The sequence below is a fragment of the Poromitra crassiceps genome (assembly GCF_964638095.1).
Source record: "Poromitra crassiceps genome assembly, chromosome: 23".
Taxonomy (NCBI): Eukaryota; Metazoa; Chordata; class Actinopteri; order Beryciformes; family Melamphaidae; genus Poromitra; species Poromitra crassiceps.
The window spans coordinates 23,699,841-23,713,637 of record NC_139639.1 but is presented as its reverse complement, the minus strand read 5'-3'; the positions used below and the strand labels follow the sequence as shown (position 1 = coordinate 23,713,637).

The window sequence follows — 13,797 nt, the reverse complement described above, 5'->3', positions numbered from 1 at the left end:
TGCGTTTTCTCATTTTATTTCATTCCCAATGTTCTCTGACTTTCCACTTTTGTTCTGTTTGTTTACAGCAGCGTTATTTTTTAAACTGCTGGTTGTAACTGACTGACTGATTTATGATGACCCTTGCGCATTACTTGTGCATCACTTGCATTATGATGACAATTTTGCCAGCACCCTTTCATGAACAAAATATAATGAAAAAACATAATGTACCATGGCACTGCAGGTACAATACAACACTCTAGTGCCAGTGGGAAAAGCATGGTGCAACTGAAAAACTCTCTTGCTGTCTCTCTATGCCATGTCACTCTCTACACTTAACCCACAACTGAATGCTGCAAGTTCACACCGATCTCTGGGTTGTTGAAAGTCATTTTGGAAAATGTAGGAAATCACTAACTGAAGTAGAAGTAGACGAGGGAGATTGAGGGGAAAGTGGGTACATCAAAAAATTGCAACACTTCATCATAAAATAATTCCTGCAACGCACTCAACATCACAGACTGATGATACATGTACATATAAGAGTATCCGAGGGTGATGTCCCCCCCCCATAAATGGTCCGTTTTCATGAACATAGCTCTAGAAATTACTTGTTATGCTGCAGTACTGTAGGTCTGCAGAAAATTGCTTTCGCAACACTATTTTGATAAAATCTTATTAAACAATAATTTAGTTGGAGCACATTTGCTTATATATATATATTTTAAAATCCCACAATTGGAGTAATTAGGGAAGGGCCTTACACAATAAACCAGCGCATACAATCTTATTGGCCGTTTCTTCATTATAGTACTTCTGATTAAGTTAGCAGCCTGGACATCACTGCATTTGTTCGGCTTATGTGCATTCCTATAAGATTGTGCTCAAATCAAACAATCTCCATGGTAATTCATTTTCATATGAATGAGCCCACCTTCCACAGAGTGCATTCTAAACTGGCAAGCGCCTCATTTTGCCTTCAAATTTCGATTCAACTGAAAAGTAAAGAGATGGGAAATTAATTTGCAGTTACTGAATGGGTTTTAACAGGGGGCTATTCCACCAGTCACGAGTGTCAATAAAAAAGTGTGCAATAAAAAAATCAAACAGTGGGCTAGATTCTAGCCCACTGTTTGATTAGAAATCATCTAACCTAAGATTCTACCTTGATAAAGAATATAATTGCATCGTGCAAATACCTTACACTGGCCTCTGCTCTGCTGATTTCTTAAAATAAGTTAGATTGGAGCACAGTGCCAGAAGGATTTTCAAACTGCCTTTTTGTTCTGTGAGATCAAGCAGAATTACTCCAACATGGAGAGCTAGTCCTTTTGAAACAGACATATGTCTTCACCTTCCGTTTGTTCCACGCTTCTTGCTTCCGCTTCACTCTCTCCCGACAACCCACTTTTATAAAAGTGTGGGAAAAGAGCAGATGTCATCTAAATGATATAGTTTCAGCAGCGGGGTTTGAAGTTATTTGTGCTCACTTCAGGAACACAGGAAAACAACAAAACAAAACACTCAAAGCTGGTAATATAAACTGCAATAACAGATACATTTCTCTTTAGGTTTGGCAATTCCTAAACTAACAGTTCACACTAAGAACAAATGTTATTGGTCATTTTTGCTTGCACTCTACAGAGAGATTGTTTTCTTGTTCTTTACCATTAGCAGTAGCATTAGTTTTCGCTGTCATTATGAACCAAGCAAAGAAAGCTTATGAGAATAGACAGTATGCATGGCCAGTTTACGACGAAGACACTCAAAAAAGACACTCTTCATGTCAAGGAAAGTAATTATTCCAGGGTGCCTGGTAACCACGAGACAGACACAGCACTCCAAATGCAAACAGTAGTACATTTCCAAGCATCCAAAACATTGCAGAGACAATACTGTAGCTCTTATATTGGATTATATTCAGTAGCACAACACCCTCTATCTTCCCACCATTTCCTCTCTTAATCCAATCATGCCCCAATTACAGTACAAAACAACTCAAGAATAAGTCAAGGAGAGATATCGGGGGACATTTTAAACACTAGGCATCAAGCGTCGCCCGTAGCTCATCCTCACCTGTCCCAGCAGCTGTTCTGCCCTTGGGGTCAGTAGCTCCCCTGCCCCAAGAAGTTTGCTTTTTCTCAGCAGGAGTCAGAGTCCTTTCGAGTTGATTCTTCTATAAATAGGTCACGATGACATCAATTTCATTGTGACATCATTAGTGATGTCATAGCCTTGCTTTGAGTGATATCACTGATGTCATCAGTTATGTCATAAGACTGTACAATGTCTATGACATCATCATTGGGACAAAGGCTGAAACAGACAGAGTTTGCTGACTCATCACTGATGACTCATCTCACATCACTGAGGACATCACATTGAAGATCCAGCTCCATCATCACTGATGTCACTATGACATCACTGATCAGTCTTGTCACAATGCCTCCTTGTGTGTATGTATGTGTGTGTGTGTGTGTGTGTGTGTGAGACATCACTGATCAGTCTTGTCACAATGCCTCCTTGTTTGTGTGTGTGTGTGTGTGTGTGTGTGTGTGTGTGTGTGTGTGTGTGCGCGCGGGTGTGTGTGTGTGCGGCCGTATGACATCACTTTTGACATCATCACTGATGACATCACATCATTAACTAATTAGCCTAATTAAAAGATCCGGCTCTGTCAGTCCCCGTCAGCACCCGCACTGGTGCCCTTTATTACACCCCCTGAAAGTTTCAGCCCGATCACACTTGAAAGGCGTAGCTGTGGCCGGACACATAATTGAAACGTACAAACAAACATAGAAATATTGCCCGCATGCTCAATTCTATAGATAAAGCTCTCTGCAGCCCTTGTAGAAAGACAAGTCTGTGACCCCTGGATTCAATATTTACATGGATCTCCTGGGAGCCATGATGGAAACCCAAGTACAGTAAATGTTCAGGGATGATGGAAGTACACATGGGTTGATGGGAAATAACGGTGACGCTAGCGTGTTTCTGCTAAAAGAGCACTTTTCCTTGACGAGAGATGAACGGCCAATGCATTAAGCCACTAGCATTCTGTTTCTCTACAGTGTCAAAACAAATGGCCCATCTAATCATAAAATGACAAACTAAAGTGAATCCTATAATTGTCTGATGGCGATGAACCCCTGACGAAAATCAAAGCTATTGTTTTTGTCATCAGGGATGCTGAGAGCACTTAGCGGTTCAGAACATTGTTGTTTTAAATGCAGCTCTAAACCATTAACTCCTAATTAATTTCCATTTGAAAAGAAAACTCCTCTTTGTTTTTTAGAGGCATAAATCCCTTTGATTCAAATGATGTTTTATGGATCCGGATATTAGATTTGAATAATTTTTCATACCTAGGTTCCAAGATATCCAGAGCGAATGTTGCTTGAGAATTGATTTTTAGATTTGTTTTTACTCGCTACTCCTGCTCTATGGCAAAATTATTTCCCGTTGGTGCTTATTATTGCTGTACATATAACCAGCAATCACATGATTTTATCAGATGACTTCATCTTCCATTTCACAGACGCTAGACGCATTAAATGTGGACACATTTAGTGCTGAGAAAGACCTTTATTTTAATGTTAGACTTTGAATCCGACCAGTCTAACAAGCTTTGGTCCATTTCAATAAAGTGCCCAGTGTCCCAAACATTAATCTACTGAGTGTGCACCAGAGGGGTTTGGTAAACAGAGCTCAAGTTCTTACACACTATTTTGATTATAGAAGTTATGGTTAACGGAGGAGGAACGTCCATATTGGTAGGCATGATGCAACAATATGTACTGAATATAATTTGGAGAGCGATATGTACAATTAAATACAGTACAGTATCTAATATGTCTTACGCTGTCCACCTGGACTATGTGAGGTTCTGTTGTGCTGTATGTGTCCATATGTATTGGGTGACTATTTAAGATCCCAATATATCTGGGCCACCAAGACAAATTCTAATGTTTTTCTTGTACTTGACAAATACCTATTCTGTTTATTAAGTGTGGAGGCCCATTTCCTTAGGCTAACATTTTAACCAAAACTTATGAAGCACTATAGCCTAGTTATACATTTGAGCCATTATTCCTCACACAAGTTACTTTGTGAAAGACAATTGCACGCCTAAGGCCTCCTGTTGACCTGAATTATGGAGTCACTCTGCTGCAACACAAGTCAGTGTGTGTGAGATACGTTAGGTAGAAGGGAAGGCAGCTCAGTAATGACGGATAGCTCTGTGGAGTAACAACACTGTTAATCTGTGTGTGCTTGTTTAGTGATTGATTTAATTTATTGTCCACCTCAGTGGAAATTTGTCATTGGCTTCTCCTAAAGTACAGCAAAAGCACATGACATAATGTAGGTAGCAGCAGATAGGTTATATAATGTAAGTAATACCACAAAGCAAATCTTATATAAGTGTTCCCCAATACAGTGTTCAATGTCTCTATGTCATAGGGAATAAAATATTTATTCTATACAGTATGTTCCGGCTGGCCCTTGGGACCCTGACTCGACAGCTAGATGGGAGCAGTTCAAACTGAGTGTAGTGGATGTGAGGCCTTCCTGTGTCGAGCACTCCCAAATATATTGTAAGGTTGTTTTTGTGACTTGCCAAACACCTTCCCTGCAATGTTAACAATTTTGGAGAGCTTGTTTTTGCTCTTGACACTCGGTTGCCGTACCAAGCTGTTATGTTCAACTAGAAATATCGCGTGCCCCTTTCTAGCGTCCCTCGCTGCCTCGCACGCTCAAATGGCAGCGCTCACTTCTACCGTGCCTCGACACAGCTCGCACGCGTATCGCGCCGCCTCTGCGTTGACCAATTGTGCGCCGCGTGGAACCGCCGCCCGCCTGATTATATTAGCACGATGATAAGATGCTTTCAGCCAGGCTCCTGGGTGCTATTTCAAGTTTGTGTTGCATAACGCCAAAGCGCCTCAGCTTCCTGATTAAAAACAATTGCTGTTTGGCCCTCTTTAAAATGCTCCCTGATTTCTCATTAAAAGATCGGGTCTGACCAATGATTGTGCCCAAGTGCTTAAAATGTTTTACTTCTTCAACGGGCTGTTTATTGAGTATGACCGCGAGGGTGTTATTGGTTCCCCTTGATTTTGTTTGTATTATAATTGTATTATTGTTTTGACCACATTTATCTCCAGTTTACTTGCCCAACATCGGACCTGCAGGACAGTGACCTGCTAAAGTATTCCTCCTCATGCACTGTACACCATTGTCTTTCAGGAGAAGACCAATAAGGGTCATATCATCATCATCGTCATCATCATCATCATCATCATCATCATCATCTTCTATCACCTTGATTATAGAAGTTATGGGTAAAGGAGGAGGAACACCCACATCAGTAGGCATGATGCAACAATACTGAATATAATTTGTAAAGTGATATGTACAATTTACTACAGTATGTAATTACCTTCAAGGCAAGGCGATTATAGGATAAAGTTAGCCATTGAGCTAATAGCTGTAATAGCGCCATTCAATACTGCTGGTCCTGCCCACTGGCGCTCAGAGTGTTCTCCCATTGGCTGAAATGCTCTATTTGTGGCCGGAAAGGACTATGGGATGAGTAGTTTCTTCACTCTTACGATATGTACACAGTCTTGTACCCAGCTCAACTCTGAATCAAATGTTTTATGGTCACGATTCTCTCTCAGGCCAGGTTCCAGGCTTAAAACTCTTTAGATAAGGATTTTCCAAAACCTGATTGAGAAAAACGAATCGGGGAAATACTCAACCGGAACCCGAGGTGACGCCACGACGACGATGACTGTTGAGCTCTAACAGTCAAATCATGTATCCGGCCAATTTGAACAGTGGCTCAGCTAATGACACTAACTTCCTGAGCTCATTTGTGTGTGTGGAGTGACTTTCAGTAGGGACCTGTGTGTGTGTGGAGTGACTTTCAGTAGGGACCTGGCTAATCAGATTTCGAGCTCACATCTCTGACAGTTCAGCATTCACCCGCCTCCCCTCATCCCACCCCCTTTTGTCTTTGACATCACCTCGTTAAACATTCATAAGCCGGGGCAATTTACATAAAAGTTAAAGCGTCTGATTAGTCGTATTACAGCCCACTCTGACCGGCATTAGCCCTGCAGGGACTGTGAGTCGTATTACAGCCCACTCTGAGCGGCAGTAGCCCTGCAGGGACTGCTGGATTGGCCAAGGTTACAACTGAGGCAGGTGTTCAACAGCACGAGATGGGACCCACCATGACGCTTGGCATTGGAGACATTACCCATTTCTTTGAAGACAGAGTTACTCGGCGTCTCTTTTGCCTTTATGCTGAGTGTGATTATTGATATTACTGTGTGTATATATATATAGTATCATAGTAACACTTGACACTGGATCTTCCTGCACTGCAGCACATTAACATGTCGTGCAGTTCAAACAATGTCTTATTATTACACAACTCCATAATTAAATCACAATAGGAGCATTTGTATTGACGTCAAAGCGATGTTGTCTGCATAGTAATAGATTGGAGGCATGTTCTTTGCAATCCACAGAGCTATTATTTCCTGCATTGACACGAGTGACCATGATGCAATGCTGGGGCTCGCACCAAGCTTCAAAGGCACATCAAAGGCACGCAAAAAAAATTGAAATTGAAACTATTCATTGCAATTCAATTGGGGTCATTAAGCCAGAATTTGCATTTAAATAGCAACATTAAAAATGTGACGTGGCATTGGCTAACAGTGTGCTCATTCATAGGCCGTCATAATTAATGGGTGTTTCCAAGGAAACCTGTGGACCTAATTGCTCCTGGGGTGGTCTCATTATATCAGCAGCACAACATATTGCTCCAGTCATGTTGACCACAGTGCACAAATTGAAGCTATTTATTAAAGATGGATATTAGGGATGCAAATCAGTCAATCAAAAGCTGTCACGGCTTCCGCAATGAAATGTAGAATTCCTCAATATCTCCATTTCAAAGATATTTTTCCACGGCATTCTCACTGAATCCCTCATCATCGATTGTGACTGTGCAGGCTTAGCTGTCATTTGGAACAGTGTTGTAGTTTACACACGAGGTGTGTGCTGATGAATTCTGCAGAGGACCCCGGAGCCACTTCCTGTCCAGGAGGCTGGGCAGGAATAATACATCAGGAGCCATAATAATTGCCTCTGCTTTTTTCCCCAGACATGCCAAGAGCAGAGTCCCACACCATGTTCTACTACAGGGTGGCAGAGAACACACACTGTGTGTGTGTGTGTGTGTGTGTGTGTGTGTGTGTGTGTGTGTGTGTGTGTGTGTGTGTGTGTGCAAAAGACAAAGAAATATAGCCATCGTTCAAAGGGAAGGCCCCGGGGCCTTCTTGCATGCGTGTCTTGATGCTCTGGGTTACTGGTTAGGGAGGTTTTTCAGGGCAACTCAAAGCTCCTTTTTTATTGGCGGTGGAATAAAAACTCATAAAATACTGAGCACTACAGGTAAAAATACCAGACAGCTAGATACAACTTTTATTTCAAAACTTTAAAGAAAAGAAGAATAAAAAAAACAAGCAAAACACAAATATAATTTTCAAATGGATGTACTTCAGCAAGGGCAGCAGAGCAGCAATTTGTCCCTCGTCTTCTCCATTAGCTGCAGTAATGCAGGCCATTAGGGGCTAGAGCAGCACATTGGGAGGGGGGAGGGGGGGGGGGGGGTGGTGCCGGGGGTGGATGTCTGTTGTCTGTGGTACCAGAGCCTTCTATATAGAAAAGTCGCGACATCTCCATTCACTCCAATGGATCAGTTTTTTACATTGCAAAAGGAACTTTTGGCAAAAAGGAACTTCTGGGACGTAAGGTTCTGGATTAAGGAGCACTGTTGAGTTGCGTTGGTCTGTTTGTGATGCACTTTGAAAGGGTTAGATGTTTAAATAATCAAATTGTATATTATCAGCTTTATTTTATGCATTCAAACGTAGGGCGAGCACCCTTCCTGGATCCGCATTTTTTGGACCTCCGTTGTCGCCACTCTCTTACTACACCACTCTGGGTGGCACCATTGCAGCAGCGCTGACATTTTGTTGTTTGTTTTGCAGGATGGAGCAAGAGGTGAGGAAGGAGGAAGGTAGCCATATGGTGAGCATTTATCAGCCCATGGCTGCCAGAGTGATTGAATGTGAGCTGAAGGTGAAGCTGCAGACAGCTGAGAGGCAGAGCAGGGACCGAGGCCCGGGGTCTGCTACCGGGTTGTTCATCATCTCCCTGGAGGAAGGTCAACGGTCCAATGAATCACCGTCGCCACCAAACTTACAGCTTCTTCTCTGTCAGCTTTACTGCATCTCCTGCAGTTGCCAGTGTTCAACCGGTACCTAATCCACTCTCTGTCTTTTCTCTGTGTGGATCTTTAAAAGTGATTGAAAACCCAAATCACCAAACTTATTTTTAATTATAACACATATTTATTTTACAGGTACCCTAGTTACATATCGCTGCTGTCGTGCCGAAACCTTGTATCTCCAAAACCACAACTTTTCAGGAGATGAAAAAAACCCTGTGTTTTTAAAATAACTGAACACCACGTCGCCAAAGTTGGTACAGTGTCTTCATATAGGGTCAGTTACTTGCATGTGTCATTACATTATTAATATTTTACCCGAATGAAGCTTAAATGGAGTTACAGGATTTTGGAAGACACATTTAGTAAAAATATGGATATTAGAGATTTTGTCATTTATTGATTCAAATGGCAGTAAGGCATCACATTACGTTATCATCAACTCACAGTTGCCTGCCTTCCTGATCAAACCCCCCCAAACGTGAATAAAGCTTAAATGGAGTTACAGGATTTTGGAAGACAAATTTTGTGAAAATATGGATATTAGAGCTTTTGTCATTCATTGATTCAAATGGCAGTAAGGCATCACATTACGTTATCATCAACTCATAGTTGCCTGCCTTCCTGATCAAACCCCCCCAAATGTGAATAAAGCTCAAATGGAGTTACAGGATTTTGGAAGACAAATAATGTGAGAATATGGACTTCAGAGATTTGGTCATTCATTGATTCCAGCTGCAGTAACGTTGTGCATCGCATAAGGTTATCAACTCATGTTGTTGATGCCTCAGCCTACCTCATCAAAGCCTCCCCAAACGTAATCCAGAAGGAGAAATAATAATCCATGGAGTAATCTGAATAATCCACTTTTCCACATGCAGTGATGAAGCTGGGAAACTTCTCTTATTATGATTGTTGTACTTTCTAGAAATTCTAGCAGCAAAACATGTTTTTTTCAAGCTCACTACCAATAAACCATAACATTTTCCTGCCATACCTTTCAAAATAAAACACATTTGACGTTCCAATGAATACAGCACTGGCTGACTAGCGAACTGAGTCTACTGGCTGACTAGATGGTTTGTCTGCACTCCTCTCCACTAGCATTGTCGCAGTCCTCAAAATTAATAAAAACATTAGTCTTGAGTGTTTCTTGAGTAAAGAAAGCCATTGCATAGCAAACCAATGCAAGAAGACACATTGGAGTGGAGAACAGTCCAAAATGTGTTCTTTTGAAAGGTATAGCAGGAAACTGGTGGCTTCCTCCAGTTTCTGGCTCGATACTGATGCCTACTGGAGACATACAAGACTATTAACAATACTAGTTACTCAAAGGTATTGTGATTAATTGATTTTTGTCACTTTAGCACAGATTGGAAGAAAAGGCAAGAGATTAGGGTAATTCAAGGTTTAATGCAAACAAACCCCACGAATAGAAAAATACAATTTAGAATCAGTAGCCTATACATTTTTTGTAAGTAAAATAACCTATAGTTACAACTATACCCTACCTCATATTTAACCACAACTGCAACATCTTAAGATAAGGTCCACAAGGGATCACGGCATCACAGAGCCACAAAAACCTGACAACCTGCTGTGGGCACATAAATAACAAATAAGCCCCTGCAGCTGCCCAAAGTGTTACCCCATACCCTCTGCCTGTCCATAATGTCTGCAGACAGACAAACCCCAGCTGCCCCTGCCACAGCCATCAGACCTCCTATTGTAGGTCCTAGACCCAGCACAGGTACAGCCAGCTTAATGGCACCTGCTGACTTGAATCAGTAATTAAATTAAAATTAATAAATTCAATTAGAATGTAACCTGACAAATCAGTGACTGTGTCGTAGTTGAGGGCATAACCGGGCCAATCAGTGCTGCCACTGGCAAAACCGTAATGTCATTTCCTTAAGCAACAAGTGGTAAAGTTAACATTAGTAGAGTAAACAGCCATAAGGGCAGTAATTGCAGAAATAGACTCAATAACAATTAAACAAGAACAAGAGTAATGCCCCAGAAAAGACTTTCACTGTTCTTCTGAGTTGATTTGGTAACACGGATTGGCTGAAGGCGTTGTGCAAGTACTCGCACCCACTGACTGAAGTCCAGACTGATACAAAACAAATTATAATCTTACAAAACACAAATATGAAGATAAACTCCCACTCACTGAAAACACACACACACACACACACACACACACACACACACACACACACACACACACACACACACACACACACACACACACACACACACACACACACACACACACACACACACACACACACGCCGGCCTCGTACCCGCAGACATTTTTACTGGGTCTCCTGGTCTGATTATACAAAATATAAATATAAATAAATAAAATAAATAGCGCTGGCGCCGTCCTCTGCACCAATCTCCTTGAGCAGCGTTGACCACCTCCCCCCTGCGACGGTGCTCTGGGCAGACAGAAAGATGGAGGGAAAAGAGTCAATACGACAAACGACCATAGTTTATACAAAGATTTAAAAAAAAGTGTGTGTGTGTGTGTGTCTACTGTGAAATGTGTCTATCCACTCATGAAACATTGTAATATCAATTCCTGATTACAGTAACACATTCACCCTACCTGTGTCCGCCTCCAAATCCTCGCTCTCTGCACTCTCTCTCCTCGCATGCTCCACTGTCCCCTCATCCTCTGATTCTTTCCTGGGTTGAGATGAGCTGCCTCCTTCTTCTGCTGTGGAAACAACGAAAACATCAGTGTGTGTCTGTATTATGCACTGTGACAGCTGCTGTGGAGATAAAAAAAAAAAAAGTGTGTGTGTGTGTGTGTGTGTGTGTCTTCTGTGAAATGTGTCTATCCACTCATGAAACATTGTAATATCAATTCCTGATTACAGTAACACATTCACCCTACCTGTGTCCGCCTCCGAATCCTCGCTCTCTGCACTCTCTCTCCTCGCATGCTCCACTCTCCCCTCATCTTCTGACTCTGTGCTGGGATGAGATGAGCTGCCTCCTTCTTCTGCTGTGGAAACAACAACAAAAACATCAGTGTGTGTCTGTATTATGCACTGTGACAGCTGCTGTGGAGATTTAAAAAAAAGTGTGTGTGTGTGTGTGTGTGTGTCTACTGTGAAATGTGTCTATCCACTCATGAAACATTGTAATATCAATTCCTGATTACAGTAACACATTCACCCTACCTGTGTCCGCCTCCGAATCCTCGCTCTCTGCACTCTCTCCTCGCATGCTCCACTGTCCCCTCATCTTCTGACTCTGTGCTGGGATGAGATGAGCTGCCTCCTTCTTCTGCTGTGGAAACAACAACAAAAACATCAGTGTGTGTCTGTATTATGCACTGTGACAGCTGCTGTGGAGATTTAAAAAAAAGTGTGTGTGTGTGTGTGTGTCTACTGTGAAATGTGTCTATCCACTCATGAAACATTGTAATATCAATTCCTGATTACAGTAACACATTCACCCTACCTGTGTCCGCCTCCGAATCCTCGCTCTCTGCACTCTCTCTCCTCGCATGCTCCACTGTCCCCTCATCCTCTGATTCTTTCCTGGGTTGAGATGAGCTGCCTCCTTCTGCTGTGGAAACAACAACAAAAACATCAGTTTTTCCATCATAATCAAAAACCACCCGGAAATGTGGAACCCTGCAGCAGTTAACTAGTATGAGTTGTGCCAAACAAACGTCAATATCTCAAAAAGTATACATCACATCGCTTATATTTTGACATTCTGAGTGAGAGCAGAAGTAGCTCAAGAGTCTGATGTATCATGTATGTTGTGTAACTGTCGCTCAGGGCTGGCTCCATAAGGTCCCATTATAAAGTTACCCCTCAGTAAGCCGTTGTTTACCAACACTGATCCCTCGTATTATCCAGTAGAGAGAGAGTCCCACCGCACTTCAGCTATATTAGTAGGCAGGTCCGGTGCATCACAGAAACAGGAAGGTAGCATCAATAAAAAAGGAGAAAATCTTGAGCAGCTCGGACAATTAAATCCCTTCATTAAGTGCATCAGACAAAGTATCAGACTAAAAGTCTGATAATATACGTCTGATACTCTGCACCTATTAAAATGTATAAAAAAATTAAAGGTATTTAAATTGTCAGCGCTGCTCCAGACTTTTTCCCTCATATTATCCACTGTGAGAGCTGCTGTGGAGGGGGGGAGGGAACAAAAACAAAACAAAAACATGATTAAGTGTGTGTCTGTGAAATGTGTATCCACTCATTAACCATTGTAATATCAATTCCTGATTAACACAATTCACCCTACCTGTGTCCGCTTCAAACTCCTCTCTCTCTCCTTGCTCCACTGCTGCCCCATCATCCTCTGAGCCTGTGGGATGGCAGGAGCTGCCTACTTCCTCTTCAGATGTACTGTCAGATGCAACTACACTAACTGCCCTTATTGCCTGTGAATACTTCACATTGACCAGCTGGCACATCTCTTCCAGCGACAGAGACATTTCTACTGCAAAAACAAACAAACCGGGTCATAACAGATTAGTTTGCATCAACAGGTTATAGCATCATGTTGAAGCAAAAAGTTATCTAGCTAACTAGATTAGTAATTATGAATTACATACATCTGATGATGACAGTCTTAAATAGCGACAGCTCAAGTAGGCTAACATGATAACATTAATTTGACCAGCTTGTATCTAGACTCAGAGAGCAAGCAATTTCTTTGCTGTTGAGACTACATTTATCATCACAGTTTCAAGAGAATTTCAAGTGACTGTTCTATCACCTTTCATGAAGTAAAGATTGAGCGAATGATTGATCTAATGTTAGAAGCTAACGTAGTGATATGACGATGATTCAACATTTCTCAGGCTAGAAAAAGCTAGCTAACATGGAGCGCTAACGTTTGTAACATTAGCTAGCTTTTCTAGCATTACTGTCAACAACCAACCACTTCGATTTATAATCACAATGTTGCCATCAGACATAAGGATAGGTACACTGACTGACTGCATAGTTTAAATGTTTATTGTGACGATGATTCAGCTTTTCTCTCCAGAAACAGCATTGCTCGTTAGCCGCGATAGCATGTTAGCCGCGCTATGTTAGCCATTTGTCCCACTATCAACAACCACTTCGATTTATAGTGTTACCATCAGACATAACGATAGGTACACTGCATAGTTTAATGAGTTTGCAGTTTGAAAACATTTTATTGATCAATTTACCTCAGACGAAGTCAAAAAAAACCTGTGCCAGCTGGGAATCTGCGAATCCTGCGAATCCTGCGAATCCTGCGGTCTTTGCGGGTGGTTTTCTGCCTGGAGACAGGAGGCAGGGGTGGAGTTTCGAGGTTTGATGGACAGTTTGAGGGCCAATGGCGTTACGAGAATTACTCACAAGATCGTTTTAATGCTTTTCTATTGGTTAAAATTTGTAAAACACACACAGAGGGGTGGGGGGTGCCTAGTGCCACTGATTTATGAGAAAAAGTAAAAAAGTGAAAAAAGTGAGATTCGAGGTCCTGGCCCGAC

General features: G+C 41.8%; 1 long non-coding RNA gene across 1 annotated transcript; it reads right to left on the bottom strand.

Annotated features, from left to right (window-relative positions):
- Window positions 1-9,725: 9,725 nt before the first annotated feature.
- LOC310796571 lies at window positions 9,726-13,558 on the bottom strand. Its single transcript, XR_014553684.1, has 8 exons — window positions 13,492-13,558; window positions 12,573-12,770; window positions 12,150-12,451; window positions 11,769-11,876; window positions 11,486-11,594; window positions 11,197-11,307; window positions 10,906-11,016; window positions 9,726-10,735 (listed from the first exon to the last, which is right to left on the bottom strand). It is a non-coding gene; the product is annotated as an uncharacterized lncRNA (long non-coding RNA).
- Window positions 13,559-13,797: the final 239 nt, after the last annotated feature.